Below are 18,997 nucleotides of genomic sequence, written 5' to 3'. Positions count from 1 at the left end.
GTTGTTCCCTGATTGTTGTATTTCTAAAATCACAATCAAAATATAATATTTAATGTCCCCTATTTAAGAAAGTCTGAGATGCATCTCAGTTTACACATAGTTCTTTCGGGATGCGGTCATTTGGTCTACAGCATGATGGTCGACAGTCATTAGGTCGACACCATTAGGTCGACATGGGTCTAGGTCGACATGGGTTCGACAGGTTGTTAGTTTGACGGGTCATTAGTTCAACAGTGTCTAGGTCAACAGTCAAAACATCAACATGGGGTTTTTCACTGTTTTTTTGAGCTGACATGTGTCGACAGGCGGTATTTCATGCCCTACCATCCACTAGGGCGTGGTGGGAGAATAAAATAGTGTTCCCGACACATCGCAAGCGCAGCGGTGCAGTTTAAACTGTGTCCATGTTGACTGTGTTGACATTCAGGTAAAAAAACTGCGAAAAACCCCATATCAAACTTTTAACTGTCGACCTAGACATTGTCGAACTAATGACCTTTCGACCTATAACCATGTCAACCATGACCCATGTCAACCTTCTCCCATGTCGAACTAATGACCTTTCGACCATCACGCTGTAGACCAAATGATCCCAACCCGTTCTTTCTACCTAGTTAAGGAATTTCCCATACAGATGTGTCCACATACATGTAGCCTGGTGGCGTGTTATAAGCTCTTTTAATTGCGCCATGGAGCAGGGAACGTCTTTGCATGTATTACCTTTTTCATTTCAATGCACACAAAATGGTGTGAGTAACACACACAAGCCTCTGCTGATTAAAATGATATGTGTTATGCCTACATTCTGTGTGACTGCGGCTGTATCTGTGTATGAAATGCTACGTGACATTGTTCACCAGTAAAACACTGCAACAAAGCATTTCGTATGCAGATACAGCCGTGATCGCACAAAGGCTAGCAACCTAGTGTTTTAATCCGCAGAAGCTGCTTGTGCGTCCTATCCGTTTTGAGAATAATGTCTAATGGAAAATAGTCCAAAGACGTTCGGAGCTGCCGATTCGCACAGAGCACAACTGTTATGCGCAACGCGACTTGTAGTGCACGGAGGATAGATGTATGTGGACCCAGCTGTACAATTGAATACTCCATTTATTGTTTACATGCATTTTTTTCTCAGTGTAGATGTATATAGACATCTGCACACTAGTTAGAAATGATCAAGTTGCTCTAGTTAGAAAATATCAAGTTGCAGTTTTAAATTGTACACGTTCCGTACGTGTTTAAGGCAGACTTGGGCAACCTGTAGTGGTCTAGTTATTTGTAAAACTGCAATTTGCACAGCTGCGCACTGCTAATATTGTTGTTATTGCGCTTATGAGTTGGATGCAGGTCAAAATATATTTTTCATTGAAACAGAGTGGGGGAAATGTAATACCTGTATTCTTCTAAATGGGCTGCAATTTTTTGTTTTTGTTTCACACAGTTACTTGGCTGCGCTAAATATATAATGAACTGAATTGTTACGCATCAAATAGAAGTTAAAATATAAACTCCCCTAAAATTTGGTAGGTTTTAACTACGATAAACATTTAAATGTATGGAAATAAAATGAACTGAATAATACAGTTTAGTAATCTATCGGATAATGGGTTTGGGAACAGAATCTTTATTGGTCAGAATGACAGTTGCAGGATTCCGACGGTGAAAGTGCTGGCAAACTTTGATAAGTATTCTACAGCTAACCCTATCCACTCTGCCCGCAGCCTAACAATCCTCTCCCACTGCCTAGACTAACCTGAACCATCCTCTTCAGCAGCCTAACTCGCTCTTCCTGCAGCCTAACACCCCGCCTCCGCCTGCTTGCCTGCCCACCCGCAGCCTAACTCTAATCTTTTTCCGCCACAGCCTAATTTTAACCTAACCTAACCTCCATAATCTTTAGTTGTTAGCATTTATATTCGTCGTGATCGCGCAGCTGGTATTCTGAGAGTCGGGATTGTGACCTGCAGTATGCCAAATACGTCCTTGGGAATGGAGGTATGTCATCACATATGGCGATCTCTAATAATATTTTAAACATAAAGTAGTCCTCTCAGATGTGACATAACCTGATGTAAACTTAAATAGGCTAATTTAGTTGGAGATTGTGATGGCAAAAATATTGTATAATATTAATTACAGGAAGCAGTAATTATAATTCCTCCCCTTAAGGTGCGGTATTCAATCTGGGGTCACGGCTGTCGAGCTAGCCCCACAGCCGTGACTCTGTCCCGTTCTCGGTCTGCTCGACTGAGAACAAGCAGGCAGAATTCAATATCCCACCTGCAGCGGGACGAGAAGGGGGCGTGGCTGGGAAGAGGTGAGCTGCGGGCTGGCAGCTCTTCACTTCTTGGCCGTTCACGACAGAACGAGTCCGACTACTTGTGAAGTCAGGTGAAGTCAGGCTTGTTCTGCCGAGTTACCCTGTTCAATGCTGTCAGGGAAGACCGCATTGAATAGGGCCCCGCAGCCATCTACCCCGTCGGGAGATGGCCGCAGGTGATTGAATACCCCCTAAGTCTCATATTATGAAGTCGTTGACTCCTCCCATTATTTTATGGCAGATAATTGCATAGAACAGGGATGGGGAACCTTCGGCCCTCCAGCTGTTGTTGTACTGCACATTTCAGCATGCCCTGCTACAGTTTTACCATTTGACCATGCTAAAACTGTTGCAGGGCGTTCTGGGATTTGTAGTTTAACAACAGCTGGAGGGCCGAAGGTTCCCCACCCCTGGCCTAAGAGACCGATTGGTAAAGACCAGCCCTTATTCTCTCAGCAATGAAAAATGCTAAATTAGAAACGGAAAACCTAACCATTGTATATTTACAAGCACATCTATATTAAGTGTACAGCACAAGATCCAAACAGATATCACCCACAGACTTTTCAAAAGGGAACCAATGCTCTTTTTCTTCTTTTTTTTTAATTATCCAATCTTAGTATAGTCTCAAAATAATAATTCTACATGGGATATCCAAAGGACTTTTATTGAAAGACTGTCTCATTGTTTAGGATCAAACAAGCAAACACTGGATTGTTATAGAAACCCTGCCCAGGAAACTCCTGGAAGCAGCCCCAATGGAGGCGATGCTGCTGAGGGTCGTTCCAGTTGATATGTCGACAGTCAACAGGCCAGCCCCTATTGGTTTACAAGCAATAGGTCGACACATAAAAAGGACGACATGGGTATTTAATTTTTTGGTACTTGTTTCCTAGCACGGCCACAACGATCATGATCGCGGGCATCGGGGGTAAAATCGGGGCCATCGCGGGCATCGCATGCACTAAAAAATGGGCTGCGATGGGCCAGACGCGATGCCCGCGATTTCCCCATAGAGAACAATGTTAAATGCCTCAATTTACCCGCGATGACCACGATTTCCCATAGGAAACAATGTGAAATGGCTCAATTTACCCAAATTATCATAGGAACAATGGTAAATGGGCCAAAAACACCCCTGAACATTGAAATGTCCCCCCAAAAGTAGTTTACGCCACCACGTGATGAACCCGAAGCGTGGCGAGCGCAGCGAGCCCGCGAGGGGCGGCGGTACGCGTCCTCCGACCTTTTCATACCCCTACTATCCACTAGGGCGTGGAGTTGAGAATAGAATAGTGTGGCGAGCGCAGCGAGCCACCGAGCCCGAAGCGTGGCGAGCGCAGCGGATACCTGTGAAGCCCGCGAAGGGACGCGTTTACCTGTGAAGGTGTCCGCTCGCCACGCTTCGGGCTCGGTGGCTCGCTGCGCTCGCCACACTATTCTATTCTCAACTCCACGCCCTAGTGGATAGTGGGGGTATGAAAAGGTCGGAGGACGCGTACCTCCGCCCCTCGCGGACTCGCTGCGCTCGCCACGCTTCGGGTTCACGTTCATCGCAGGGTGGCGTGAACTACTTTTGGGGGGACATGTCAATGTTCAGGGGTGTTTTTTGGGCTTTCTGGCCCATTTACCATTGTTCCCTATGATGATTTGGGTAAATTGACCCATTTAACATTGTTTCCTATGGGAAATCGCGGTCATCGGGGGGTAAAGTTACCCATTTAACATTGTTCCCTATGGGGAAATCGCGGCCATCGCGTGTGGACCATTTAAGCATTTTTAGCCGCACACGACGCGACCGACCCGATTTTCACTGTTTTCAATGCATTTCAATGGAAAAATCGGGGGCATCGCGTCGGTCGCGTCGCAGGCCACTAAAATGACCCCCGATGGCCGCGATTTGTGGCCGTGCTAGGAAACAAGTACCAATTTTTTTTCCCCATCCATACTTCTTACCACCATGCCATCCATGTCGGCAGAGAGTTAAATAATAATAGTGTGATTGTGAACCATGGCGAGTGAATGCCGACATAGACACCCCCAAAAAAAGTGAAAAACTCATGTTGACCTTTTGCCTGTCGACAACTAGTGGTTGACTTAGACACTGTCCACTTAATGATCCACACTCTTTATTGTGACTGCCGTCATCCCATCAGCCGGGATGCTGGATGCATTCCATAGGTATAAAGATCATATCTATATTTTACACAATTGTCTTTCATCCACAGCTCTAAACATACTGCAGTGGTATGGTGGTATGTGGCCACATCATTTAATAGCAGAATCGGTACTTGTGTAGTTTCACGGCGCCCGATATATCGGATGCGGTATCGGCTGATATATCGGCTGCGATATCGGCCGATATATCGATGCGATCCGATGTGATTTTTTTACCTGTTCATAACCCCACTATCCACTACGCATGGAGTTGATTTTATATAGTGTGGCGAGCGCAGTAATCCACGTCCACTCGCCTCGCTGCGCTCGCCATACTATATAAACTCAACTCCATGCATAGTGGGGTTATGAACAGGTAAAAAAAACCGCATCGATATATCGGCCGATATGGCATCTGATATATCGGCCGATATCGCATCCGATATATAGGCTGCCGTGAAACTAAACAAGTACCGAAGAATCATACATACTCTGTATTCGCCTAGGTAGATTCCAAACTGTATTTCATTCAAAAGCTGTGAGATCCTCACTCCTGAGGTCTAATGCCCCGAACAGACATGGCGAGGGAGTCTCCGTGCTCAGCATTAATGCTTCACACAGATCACTCGGCACACTGGCGATGACTACATTTACAATGAATTCAGTATAAATCTAGCCCGGCGATGGTGACGTGTGCAGGGTGCCTACAAACAGATTAATCAATCCTTGCTTCATTCCTATGCGAACCAGTCAGATTGCTTAGAAATAGGGCTACAATCGCCTTGTGTGTATGCCACAGTAGTCTCTTTAAATTACGCGTTTTGTCTTATTCGATTTCATCAGGCTTTATTGTCTGTAGCGGTACAAATGAAGGACTTTGTTATTTTTCTACTGCTAAATATGATATAAATACTTTTTTATAGAACTTTTTGCTTTGAAGTGACCCTCGGTGGCTGTACAAGCTGTACATTGCTGCTAGCTCACGGCTGTGTCAGTATTAGTCCAAGCCTTTCATGTCCCTTCCATATTGGGCATATGTTTCTCGTGCCCCTTCTAGGGACTCACTTTATTTTAACCCCTTCCTGTGCCAGGTAAATCTGTTTCTACATTTCCCCCAAAATATTGAATGTAAAGGTAACCGAATGAAATTTTTATTGACGTTTTTAGTTAATGTAAAACATAATAAAACTCTGTTTAGTTTTGTTTCCCTCTCTTATACAGTATGGGTTTGTTATGGCAATGTCATATTGGATCCCCCACCTATTGGTAAGTCATTTATGTCTAGGTTGTTTACTATATCTCATGAGAGTTCCCTATTTCTAGACACCTCCAAGCCGCAGGAGCTACTGCACCTTCCTCCTTGTCTATGAGAAACGGAGAACATTATTTATATGACAGATATTGAAGTATATTTGGTGTCTTCCAAAATAACCTACAGTATATAATATAATAAATCTCATAGGGCGGAACTTGGAATAGGAGGTAATAGGTTTTATTTACGAAGTCCAAGTGGTCGTGTGTGCCACTTGGATTTACACCTCCTTGTCTCAAGCTGGGTACACATTAGACGATGTGTATCCAGTGTGAAGACGGGACCCGGTGAGGTGTTGGCATTGACCAGTGCATACACCCTTGCCGATGATGGGCCACCTCTAGCGATATCCTCAGGTCCTTCATTTGCAGGCAGAGGACATTGCTATCGACACGTGGGAGTGCGCTTTGCTGTTTCTATAGTGCGTGCACACTAGACCATATACACAAAAATATTGTTAACGATGGTCGTTAATGTGCCTATTGTTTAATATATCATCTAGTGTGTATGCACCTTAAGTGTCTCTTTTTACCATTAAATAGGTTATAGATTGTGTGGCTAAAGTTCATCCCTGTCGTGTACTTAGAATGATTTAATAGACATCTTGAGTGTTATGTCTTCTTAAATAATACAGTTTATGTTAATGAGTATTATTTTAAATTTCACGTTGTTCCCCCCCCCCCCTATTATCCAGTTGTGCTCGCATGTTTTCTTTAATGTCGATTTGCTGATTTTTAAAGTTTTTATACATAAAAATATATTTGTCATTGGTACAAATGTTGAAATAAAAATAATCCAGTATGCCTTGTTGGCAACATATTGTGTATATTCTCTATCTTTTTTAACCTCAGACATCTGTTTTGGCTTACTGTGCACCCATCACGCATAGACAGTATGAACAGATATTAGTGGGATGAACCAGTATTAAAAATAAAGAATCACTTACAACTTGTTACATGAATAAGATATAAGCAGGTGCAGGGTTGATTATGGGCAGAGTGGAGAACCCGGGGGCTCATTTAGAAGTGATAAAACTTTTTGTGAATGATAAAACTCATTGGGGCAGATGTATGATCCGTCGTTATGGGGGAGAAGGGGTATCAGCGCACGTTATGTGCACTGATACCGCTTCTCCCCCATGTATGATCGTGCCGGGATGCGGTAATGGACAGGGGCGCTATGCGCCCCTGTCCATATCGGCGCTGCTATCAAAATGATAGCAGGCCGAATGTATGAACGGTCAGCATCGCTGACCGTTCCGCACGAAGCCGGGTTTGGCTTCGCCAGCATCAGGCTGGCGAAGCCCTATCTAAACAGCAGGGACAGCGCTGTCCCTGCTGTTAGGTCTGGGCTGCGCTGGGGATCTCGCGTGAACAGCGAGATCCCGCGCATGCCCAGTGCGGCCGGCCGGGGAACAGGAGATAGCGCATCAGTATTAACTGATGCGCTATCTCCAGAAAGGGACATCGCTGAAGGGGGGAGTTAACGCTCCCCCGCTTCGGCAGACAAGATGTTAATACATCTTGTCGATGTCCCTTCCTGCTTCGCCTCGCTATTGAGGCGAAGCAGGAAGTATCATATCGGCGCGATAAGCGCTGCTATGATACATCTGCCCCATTGTGCTTGATCAATGGTGGTCCAGCCACTCAGCTCGGAACTTCCATGTGTTTGAAAAATGACAGTGGGGAGCTGATTGGCTAATCCGTTTTTATCATTCACGATGAGTTTTATCACTTGTTGATAAATGGGACCCCAAGTTTAGGTTTTTCCTGTGTTAAAGCTTTATATAAATGAATAAAATAGAAACATTCAGAAACATAGTGCCGCACTGTATGGAACGGGGTTAAATCCCCCCCCTCCCCCACACACACATACCCCCTCCTCCACACACAAGAAACAGACAAGCTCATGGCCACGGTAGGGTGACCAACTCATCCCTTTAATCAGGGACACATTAAATACACTGGTTCTGTGGCAGTTTAAAACCAGGTGAAATGGAGTCTTGAGGTGTGGCAGTTTAAAACCAGGTGAAAGCCAGCCACAGAACCTGTGCAATTAATATGTGTCCCGGATTAAAGGGATGAGTTGGTAACCCTAGGCCACGGCGTATAAGTACCTTCACCATCTATCTATCTCATTAGCTATGACTTAAAGGACCTTTCAATATAACTGCAGCTGCAATGAAGGTGGATCCATTGATAGGTAGCACAGTAACTGCAGTAACTGCGGCAGCTTTTGCTAATCTTCCTATGGAATGGAGTGGAGGGTGACTGGCTATGCTGGAAAGAAAGAAAGCTGATTGGTTAGGTAGTTTGGTGGCACTCCCGAGAAATTTCCAGGTTTGCCAGTCTGCGCACTGGAGCATAACCTGGAAAATTCTCAGGAGTGTCACTGAATGGGGTTAATTGACTTGGCTGTATCTGTCTGCTGTGTTTTTATACAAAAAAAAAAACATGTCCGTGTTAGCGGATATTTTAAGGCTCGCTTACAGCAACGTTGGCACGCAAAGGGTTAATCTGTACAATTCAAAGGCCCTTCCTTCTAGATTTCCAGCCGCACTGCTTCCCTTAAGCTCCGTAACCACGCAGACTTCAAGTTACCATAAAAAGTGACATCACAAGCTTCTGTTCCGATGACATCAGAGAGCGCAGACCGAGAGTCCCGATGACAAACAACCGTTATAAATAAATGTGGAATTATGACCGAATTGTTAAACTGCAAGCTATGCAATGGAATGAGATCTAGAAGGGGGGGGGGACATTCAGAGTGTGTAACGAGAGCCTAAAGTCCACTGCGCTTGCTTAAACACCATAGACGTTAGCACAATGCAACTCTTGTACATGACCCCTACCTGGTTTGTTTAAAGTTCTGCAAGGAAATGTGAAGTGAGGGATTAAAGTTCTTTAGATCAAGTTTTCAGGCTCTGCAGACAGAAAATATATTCAAATCAAACTATTTTTCTTAAAAAAAAAAAAAAAAAATGAAGGCAAGCGGGATAAGTGAGCAGTTTCAGAGGTTATATTATTACTGTTTAATATGTGCCTCATCTGGCATACATTACTACAGCACAGAAACTGGCATGGGAAAACAGTTGACTGACCACAGCTGTTGGACTAGGAAGTTAATAGTGAGTTTGGGAAAACTAAATGTGCCCTCTGTTTACAGACGCGGATCCACGCTGACATTACCCAGTGGCGCAAACAATAAGCCTTTGCAAACCAGGAACACTCTTTGCTCAGGATGAAAACCTCCTTGTGAGGCTTTAAAGATCCAGCATGGATTTTTGCAATAAACAAAACATTTTTGCAAGCTACTTTCGCATGTGTAAGAGTCACACTACGAGACAGAGGGAGGTTTATGGTGTGTTACATTAGCAGTTGTGACCTGGCTTAAGCAAAACCAACCCACATCCCAATTGCAATTTATTTCATGTCCCGCAGCCCAGAGGACACAGCGGTTTTGTTAGAACCCGGGGACAAAATAGTTGCAGTCGGCAGTTTTATTGAGCAGTGATTCCCCGGTTTATTTACCGCCTATGCTGGGTGCATATTGATAAGAAAATATTGTTCGAACAGAAAGGTACATATATAATAAAGTCAAACCAATGCCAACCAAGTGTCGCTTAACCCTTTGCTAAATGTGCCAAAATATATGTTAAATTTGCCAAACAAACCTTTTTTATTCATCGTAATGGCCTGCAATGTTTACCTTTTATATAGGAAATATAATCTTTTATGGCATAACATTTATTATTTGAATTTATATAACAAATGTGAGCGACGCTGGCATTTTATAGCGGATATTTTGAACATGTCGCAGAGTTGTTGGCAATCAAAGGGTTAATAATACATAATACAAATGATTAAATAATAAATTTAATATCACAATAAAAATCTATACAAACAACCTTGTTATATCAGAATAAAATACACAATGTATTAAATAGATAATGAAACTGTATATAAAAAAAAAAGTCACAACTTCATTTTGTGCCGCGTAAGAAAATATGGCCAAATAAATAGCTCCAGATGACGGGTAGACATGATACGTCTCATTACGGGTCTGTGCTGATGGATGGCAGATTTTGCGGAGGTGTTACGCTTTGCTCAGGATAATGAACAATTAAGGACGCAATGTGGCATTCTTTTCCTGAAGGTTGTGTTCTGGAGGTCCTAAAAATAAAATACATAGGAAAATTATGATTTATTTATTACCAGTTATTTATATAGCGCACACATATTCCGCAGCGCTTTACAGAGAATAGTTGAACATTCACATCAGTCCCTGCCCCAGTGGAGTTTACAATCTATATTCCCTACCACATGTACACGCACACACAGACATTCTACAGTTAATTTTTTTTTTTTTGTTGAAAGCCAATTACCCTACCAGTATATTTTTGGATTGTGTGAGGAAACCGGAGTACCCGGAGGAAACCCACGCATCCACATGGAGAATATACAACCATGTTGGGAATCGAACCCAAGATCTCAGCGATGTGAGGCAGTGATGCTAACTATACCTTTCAGATGTTTTTCACATAATCCAGCAGTAATAGCAAATTTTTGTTAAAAGTTTTTGTACTTGTGTAATAGCACGCCGCCCGGCTACGCTGCATTTTCAGCGTAGGCTAAGCTCCGCTGTTAGCGTAGCCCAGCGGCTGGCTCTGTCCCCAGCGCCCATGTCAAGCCTAGTGAGCGCCTCTCACACAGCGCCGGTAACCGCCAGATCCCCTGCGCTGGCAGACGCCGACGGAGAGGCGCTCCAGCTGTCTGAGACGCAGGTGCGTCTCAGACGCTCCTGCGTTTCAGTAATTATTGCGGCAGGGTACGGCAACCCTGCCCATTACTGCTTTAGGGAGAGCCTCCTTTTCAAACCCCCACTATCCACGCCAGCCCGAAGTGTGGTGAGCGGACGCGGATTACTCGCCATGCTTCGGGCTCGGTGGCTTGCTGCGCTCGCCACACTTTATAAGATCGACCCCACGCCGCCGTGGATAGTGGGGGTATGAACAGGTCAGGGGGACGCGTAACACGTCCTCGCTGCGCTTGCCACGCTTTGTGCTGGCGTGGATAGTGGGGTTTTTTCAGGAACACATATCTGACAGGGACCCTGACTACGCTGGCCGCGGGAACACTACGTTACTTCTGACAGGGACGCTGACTACGCTAAGCGGCCGCGGGAACACTACGCTACTTCTGACAGGGACGCTGACTACACTGGCCCCAGTAACACTACGCTACTTCTGACAGGGACGCTGACTACACTAACTACGCTAAGCGGCCGCGGGAACACTACGCTACGTCTGACTGACTACACTACGCTGGCTGTGTAAACACTACGCTGATTCTGACAGGGACGCTACGTAACGGGGGCCGTGCTATTACACAAGTACCATAGTTTTATTAAACATTTTTTCCTATATCCCTAATACCAGTATGCCCAGTGATAATAGCCCATGAGTCCTATATGCCCATGGGTCATGTGACGTGCGCGCTGCAGGGATGCTGGGAGTAATCTTTCAGAAGGGGAGGTAATATAGAAGTGCATAGGCTTCTAATGGGCAACAATGATATGAAGATGGTGTTGCGTATCATATCAAAGATCTGCAATCAATCGCATTTCCGGCGCCTGGTGCATAAGCAGAACCCCGCATTACATAAATATGCAGATCTGCGCCACTATAGTACATTTACCCCTTCAATCCATTCTGCAAATGGCAAGCATACACCTACATACGTCCGGATAAAGCCAGTAAGTGTTTTGTCAAATATAAATAACTTTGTGTGTTTTTTTGTGTCTAGCCGGAGATGATTTTTCTTCATATATCCGAGAGCGGACTCATGCGTCATCTTCTCTAATAGTCCTCGTGCCCACACGATGCACATTATGATTATCGCACCAGAAACCTTATTAAAAAAAGATTTCATATTTTATATACAAATTGCTTCGAGTAGAGAACACCGGCAGAGTCAACTTCTTAAAGAAACAGTATGGTCTATGTATTTATATAGGAAATAAAACAGGAAATGTTTTGTTTATGGAGGGATTTTTTCCCCCCTTACTGAGGAAAAGCCAAAGGAAGAGATTTTTCCCTGGTAAGATTTAGATTTAATTCGCCACAATGATGTCACATCCTAACAGTAATAACAGCACAATATATTTGCTTTATTCCAGTTTACCTCAGTTTGTTCCATAATTTTGTTATTATACATATAAATGATCTAAGCAAAGAAGCTTTGTGGCAGTGTGGTATTTAATGTATGTGGTGGTTCTAAGTGAGATCACAGGTCATACGTAAGGTAGTAACTTGAAAATGGAACAAATATGGTACGGAAAACTTAGAGAATGTATACAAGAAGTGTGGCTGATCGCGTAATATGTTCCAATAATGACATAACAATGTGCTCAAATTTAGTGAGGTCTGTAACGGATAAAAGCCAATTTATTGATTAATCTTTAATGACATAATGTCCTTTTAAAAAATACCCATGCATGAAGATGAAAAAAACAAAAACAAACAAAAACAATTTAGCGTTTCTAAACCTTACATTTTTATTATGCGTTTCATCTTCATGGACTTCATCAGGGTGTCCTGCAATCCAAATGGATCAGACATGTGTGCATTAGTGTAGCTTTGGATTAATCAAATTTATAGAACATAGTTTTGTACAAAAAGGGTCAACGTTCTTGGTTAACCCCTTGAGTGGTGTGTTTTTTCCTGGGGCATGTCAAACCTACCAGGGCAATAATTATTATTAAGAAATTGGGAGTTTGAATTGTGCACCTGCAACCTTGACTTTGTATGCAGTACTACTGAAAAGTCTCTATAGGGTCGCACCTCTCATTACCGGTGTGCACCCCAGGACCCCGTCCCAGGTTTGTCCTGCCCCAGAAATGCTCACCACAGAAGGTGCAGCCACTACCTTCTGCAGCAGTCCCTGCTTCCCTGGGGCTGCTGCTACCTTTTTCGGCTGCTAAGGATAGTTTGGGGCCACTGGGGGGGCTCAGGAGTGTTCGGGCACTTGGCCATTCGTGTGTTTGGGGGCCTGAACCCAGGAACAGCTGAGCATGGCCGATCCTCCCCAAGCGTCGACTGGTACGATCGACAACATGGGGGATGGTGGTGCGCCAGTGGCTCGCCCTTTACTTATTATGGCGTGCCCTGAAATTTCTCGGGAGAGCCCACTCCTCCAGCGCAGCTCAGCCCCAGAAATTTTCAGGCATACTGTACCATTGAAGGGGTTAAATGCCTCAAATTTGTAATTGTGTTTATCCAGGGAAAAGACTTGCATGCGTGAGGTCTTTCTGTGATAAAATCATGCACATTTTTTATCGCTGGCCGAACATAAGTTGATTGACAGGAAGCTGGTAATTGGGGGTGGTAACTGTCCATTTTCTGGGAGTGTCAGAGAAATGCCCAGGCGTTTGAAGGAAAGCACAGATTGCTTGTGGTAAGGCGTTCCAGTTCAGTTATGATAATGTTCCTTTTATAGCCTATACTTGGTCTTCTATTTCTGTTGCCTGCATGTGTATTCTCTTGGGTTCTCCTATGCTTTACTTAAAACAAGGTACCCAACATGTTAATATAGTCTAGAAGCCAGTAATGCAATGTAGAATCTTAATATTAAATATGGGGGATAATAATATAATGACAGCGCTGGTTCGGTGGAAGGAAGCTTACTTACCAAATGTGGGACTGGTTGGGGGGGGAGACCGATGGTGTTCACTTATTCTAGAGAATAAGCATTATTCCAAAATTGAATAAATTCATTTTTCCCTTCAAAATTCTACACTCAACACCCCATAATGACCACGTGAACATCTCTAGTGCGTATGCTTGTTCTGTGTAGTTTGAGTTCTACTCTAGGCTCGGCGACCGCTCATGTGTCCTAATAATAAGATTTCTTTAACTCTTGTTTTGTTTATACTTTATATTTACTTATAGCTGTTTGAAGACTCCAATATCTCAGACAGCAGTCACGGGTCTCCCCCGAGTGTTTTTCTGTGCATGGTAAATATTGGTATCACTAAGGATTTTCCTGCAATAAAAGGTAGTCGGAGTTGGTGGCAGTTAACGGGGCAGTGGTGAATCAAATACAGCCATGTCACAATTATTTGGGGAAGAAGGTGTTGTTCTACTCTGTGCTACTCATTGATTACTTTACCTTGCCTCCCAGCTGATTGTGGCGCTAGTTGCTACTGTTGCCGTAAGTAACATAGTAGTTAAGGTTGAAAGAAGACTTACGTCCATCAAGTTCAATCTTTTACAAGACCCGTTTTAGGGTGTTGCTTAGATGTTAAATCCCCTTTTGAATTTTTTACTTCGATTCCACTTTGGGCTAAATAATGTTTATCGGTTGTAGCCCTGGAAGATTTTATCAAGTAAATGCTTGTCCAACCTTAATTTAAATGTATTTATTGTGTCTGCCGACACCACTTTATCTGGAATAGAGTTCCATAATTTTATTATCCTGACAGTAAAAAATCCTTTCCTTCGGAGGGTACATTATCTTCACCCCTCCAGCCTGAGCGCATGCCCACGTGTCCTAGTCCCCAACCTCAAAGTAAATATGGTGTTCGACAGTTCATACTATTGTCTCCTGATGTACTATTTGTGCATGTTAAGCATGTGTCCCCTTAAACATCTCATCCAGCACAAACATTCCTACAGATCTGCATTTCGGGTTAGAGGCAGAAGCGTCGGCGGCAATGGGGTAAGGAGGGGGAGGGCAGGAGTCGGGAGCCGGGACCAGGTGGTAACTATAGTTCCGCAGACCCCCCAGTCGCCCACACCTGCCTAGCGCCTCCCCGCCACCGCGGGGGCTGCGGGACTATAGTTACGCCACTGCTCCAAACCATTTATTAGCTTGATTGCCCTTGTCTGGACTTTTTCCAGTTCTATAATGTCCTTTTTGTAGTAAGGAGCCCAGAATTCTACTCCAAATTCCAGATGAGATCTAACTAGTGCCTTGAAGAATGACATGATTATTTCAGTGTCCTTAGCAGGGCCGGTGCTAGGGTGTCCGGCGCCCTCCTGCAAACCATAAATTTTGCGCCCTTTCACATTGCCATTGCAACAAGCTGCAGCCCGATTGTGGGAGCGTATGCAAGATGCGATCCTATGGAGGATCTCGGGTGCATGTACATGTATGCATACACTATCTCAGTGCTGTGTCTGCAAAATGTTGCAGGCACTAAAGGTGCCCATACATGCTGCGAGAATCGCATACGTTATGGGCTAGATCGCATTGCACGGCATGCATGCAATGTGTGTGCAATGCGATCTGAAAGCAGTACAAAAAGTATGTGCAGCACATACTTTTTGTACTTTTCGATGCGATGCCCGCAGGAGCGCACATTGCATCGCACGCTGCTATTGCAGCATGTATGGCCACCTTTAGGCACATAACCCAGGCCATTATTTAAAAAGTGTCTAAATTAATATAAAAAAATCTACAATTATAAAAAAATTTGTTATAAACATGTATAATAAAAGACTCACTGTTCTTTTGAGGAAGAGGGGGCAGGTCGCAGGTCGCAGGAGGAGGACAGTGTATGTGCGGTGCAGGGAGCTGGTCAGCCTCTCCATACTGCTGCCTGCTGTCAGACAGGCAATGCAGGCTGTGTGCATGGAGCAGCTGTTTATACCGCTGTCAGACAGGCGCTGTGGGTGGCGTTCAGGAGGCAGTGACAGTGAGGGCTGAGGCAGCTTTAGCAGAGCAGGGAGGGAGACAGCGTCTTTTCAGCAAGGCGCCTCCCTGCTTTGCAGGAGCTGCTGAGTGGGTATCGCTGGCCATGGTCCTTAGCTTCCATGCCCCTTTTTATACGGGCTAGCATCTTGTTGGCCTTATTGACTGCTACGTGACACGGAGCACTGCACCCCAGTTTGTTGTCAATTTGGATTCCCATTGAGACTGTAAGTAGCACACTGGTTGTTTCCCAAGATGCATAACCTTACATTTATCAACATTGACCCTCATTTTCCATTTTTTCGCCAACTCATCTACTTTATTTAAATCTCTCTGTAGCGGAGACATCCTTTTTTGTTTCGTGCCCTATAAATAAAATGTGGTAATAATAATAATAATAATATAAACATACCTCCCAACTTTGACAGACTAGGAGGCGGGACACTGACATTGATGAGCGCCGAAAATTTCAGCGGCGTGGCCTATACTTGCAGCTCTTCCGCGAGGCCACGCTCCCAATTTTGACGCTATGGGGGCATGACCCAGAGGCTCTGTGAGCCTCTAGCCATGCCCCCAGCCCCCTGGCTGCGGGAATAGACACTGCCGGCCGCGGGTGGGACAGCGGGACAGGCCCTGATAATCGGGACTGTCCCGCTAAAATCGGGACTGTTGGGAGGTATGATATAAACAATAAAGAATAACAACATGTTGCTATGCAGAAGTTACACTAACCATGCCTAGACATTTTTCTTTTGTGAAAAATAGTTGAAAAAACATATTTAAATAGTTTGTAATCAGTTTTTTGTTCATTTTCTCATCAGTTATATTTTCTACTTTATAATTGAGTGACCCAATATTATATATTTTATTTTTCTTGCTGATTTTTTTACTCATTTTATTAGACTCACAATTGTTTACAACCCAGTTTTCAGCTTCTATCTTTGGTAACTTTGATTTTTTTTTTTTACGTGTGTTTTTTTTTAATGAATAATTAATTGGCAGCTTCTCTATACTATTAAAAGTTGTTACCACCAATATATATTTAATGTATTGCACTGGTTTCCCTTCCTTCACAGAAATTGTCTTGCCATATGGTAGATACTTGCAAACAGGGCAGCCGAGAGGAATGACGGGCCCCGGTAAAATTTTGGGGTCGTGGGGGATGTGGGCACCTCCCGCACTTCGGCAACACCCCCAAAATGTTTAGAGGAGGGTGAAAGAAAACTTTAAAAACTGTAATCTCAGCAGCAGCAGCAGCAGCAGCACACACTTCTACAGCATGTACTGTGCTGACAGCAGGCTCAGCATGAGCTCACACGCTGTCAGTGAGACACTCATGCTGAGCCTGCTGTCAGCACAGCACATGCTGTAGAAGTGTGTGCTGCTGTTGCTGCCCGGGAGGGACGGAGGGGGAAGGGAGGGGTTGGACCAGGGTTCCTGCGGGGCTCATCCAGCAAGCCTGGGCCCGGGTAATTAGTACTCGCCCCCCCCCCCCCAACTCCCCTCTCGGCTGCCCTGCTTGCAAAAGTTTTGATTGGAAATATTATTTATGTCAAACCTTTCATTTGTTATCTGCGCTGTTATGGATATTCCTCTTCTGCTTGGCATCAGTATGTCCCTAAGATGATTAAACGTTGTCCCTTTAAATGCACAAGTTTTGTAGCTTTCTTAAAAAATATTTTACTCTAACAGAAAATTTAATTTTAACATATTTACAAAATATTTGTAGGTCTCAAACGTTCATGTGTTGTGATCAGTCTTCCTAAATGCCTCCTCACCTGCACTTTAGGGGTGATGTGGTCAGTATATGACAACTTAAGGGATTATTCCTCCTCACACTGTGCATGTGTATCCCCACTGATTGACTTAATTGTTGTAGTAATGTCTACTGCCAGTTCCAACGTCCCAAACAGTAAAGACCTAAGCTAAATACTTCACTTGTGATTCTGTGAGGAGACATGGAAAACGTTAACTGTTGGTAAATCTCGAGGACTGGAGATGGCTACCCCTGGTTTAGACACTTCATCAGGGTAAGCCTTATGTCCAAATCAAGAAATTCACGGCTATGAAGGTACTACTTAAAGTAATATAGAGGGACCTTTACTAATGGTCTCCTAATTATGTGTTCAGTCTGAATCTCACAACTTCAGGTAGGAACTTTACCCATTCAAGAGAAAAGTTGTAAATATTGGTTGCAGGTGCTCCTATGGGCATACCTCCCAACATGACCCTCTCCAGGAGGGACAAAATGCTCTTCTCCTGCACTTCCCTCTTTATTTATGATTGCCATCACCTGTGGTGAAGCACCTTCCTTACCTAATAACCTGTGTAAAAAAGGTGACGGCAATCACACCAAGTCCAGAAAAAAGAGTGTCATGTCCCTCCTGGAGAGGGTCATGTTGGGAGTTATGCTATATGTTAAGCTTTTCAAGTTCTGGGTGATAATACAGAAAATCAACTAATCAATAAATCTATGCTTTTATTATATTCTGTTTTCCTGACTGCCGCTATTATTGCTGCAGATGACTTTAGCTTGTTGCACACTGTACTATTCACTGCGTATGAGGCCTTCTCTTTGCGCTAAACAGTTATTATATGTTAGAAGCAGCAGCCATTTTGTTAGGCATGACTTGCATATCTCGTTACAAGATGGCGTGTGGAGTCAGAATACTGCTGAAATAAGTAATTTCTTATGAGATATTGTTTTGGATTTCTGGGTTTAAGAATGCCTTATTGATGTAACAGAGAACAAGGACAGACACCTAGACTCCACAAACTGAATAATATGGGAACAAGGCCACACATGCGTAGACCCACAAGGCCACTGAAGTTGGGTGTTGGGTTAATTATGACATCATGATTGAAAGCAGAGCTTGCCAATAAGACTCAATGCTTATGAGTAATTAATTAATTAATTAATGTGATAAAGGTTTAAATATCAGAGTGATAGAAGGAGGGACAAGGCATTTGAGGAAGAACACGCAAGCACGGGGGGCTGGAGGTAATTATGAAGGAGGTTTAATCATGGCTGATCACTGTCCTTGAAAGGTGTCCATTTTGATTTGATTTAGAATTACTGTTTAAGTATTAGCTAATCAATTTTATGTTTCTTGTGTTAGTCTGCATTTGCAAATATCTGTAATGAAGCTATTCTTTAAGTAAAGCATTGTCATACCTTTTATAACAAGGTTGTGTGGGTGTGCAATCATTTCAGCGTTGCCGTTATATTTAAAGGTAATAAAGTAAATAAATTTGGTTTGGGTTATTTATCATATCTAATCTTATCAGATAAATATCTGGTTTATCAGTTGGAGGCCCCAGCGAGATTCAATGATGGTTGGTGTCCATATTTTATCAGTTATTGAGAAGATCAAAGTTTGAAAAAAAAAAATTAGCTATTGGGGAAAAAAAAAAAAAAAAATGTGTAGAAAAAATTGTAAAGTCGGTGCATTTATTTGTACCCTTATCTTTCTCAACATCTGTTAAAGTGTGCTAATCCAATATCACTTGAAA

At 43.5% G+C, this 18,997-nt stretch overlaps 1 long non-coding RNA gene across 1 annotated transcript in view; it reads right to left on the bottom strand.

The window, feature by feature from the left end:
- Positions 1 to 9,704: 9,704 nt before the first annotated feature.
- The window catches only part of LOC146062468 (uncharacterized), a 28,392-nt gene continuing 19,099 nt past the window's right edge, over positions 9,705 to 18,997 (bottom strand). The window contains exons 2-3 of the long non-coding RNA XR_014471333.1: positions 12,344 to 12,387; positions 9,705 to 9,964 (exon numbers count right to left, since the gene is read on the bottom strand). This is a non-coding gene — a long non-coding RNA (uncharacterized LOC146062468). The remainder of the gene's footprint in view (positions 9,965 to 12,343; positions 12,388 to 18,997) is intronic.

The sequence above is a fragment of the Crinia signifera genome, chromosome 3 (assembly GCF_055691185.1).
Source record: "Crinia signifera chromosome 3, ASM5569118v1, whole genome shotgun sequence".
Taxonomy (NCBI): Eukaryota; Metazoa; Chordata; class Amphibia; order Anura; family Myobatrachidae; genus Crinia; species Crinia signifera.
The sequence above is the reverse complement of the archived record's forward strand: the minus strand, read 5'-3'. Positions and strand labels throughout refer to the sequence as shown.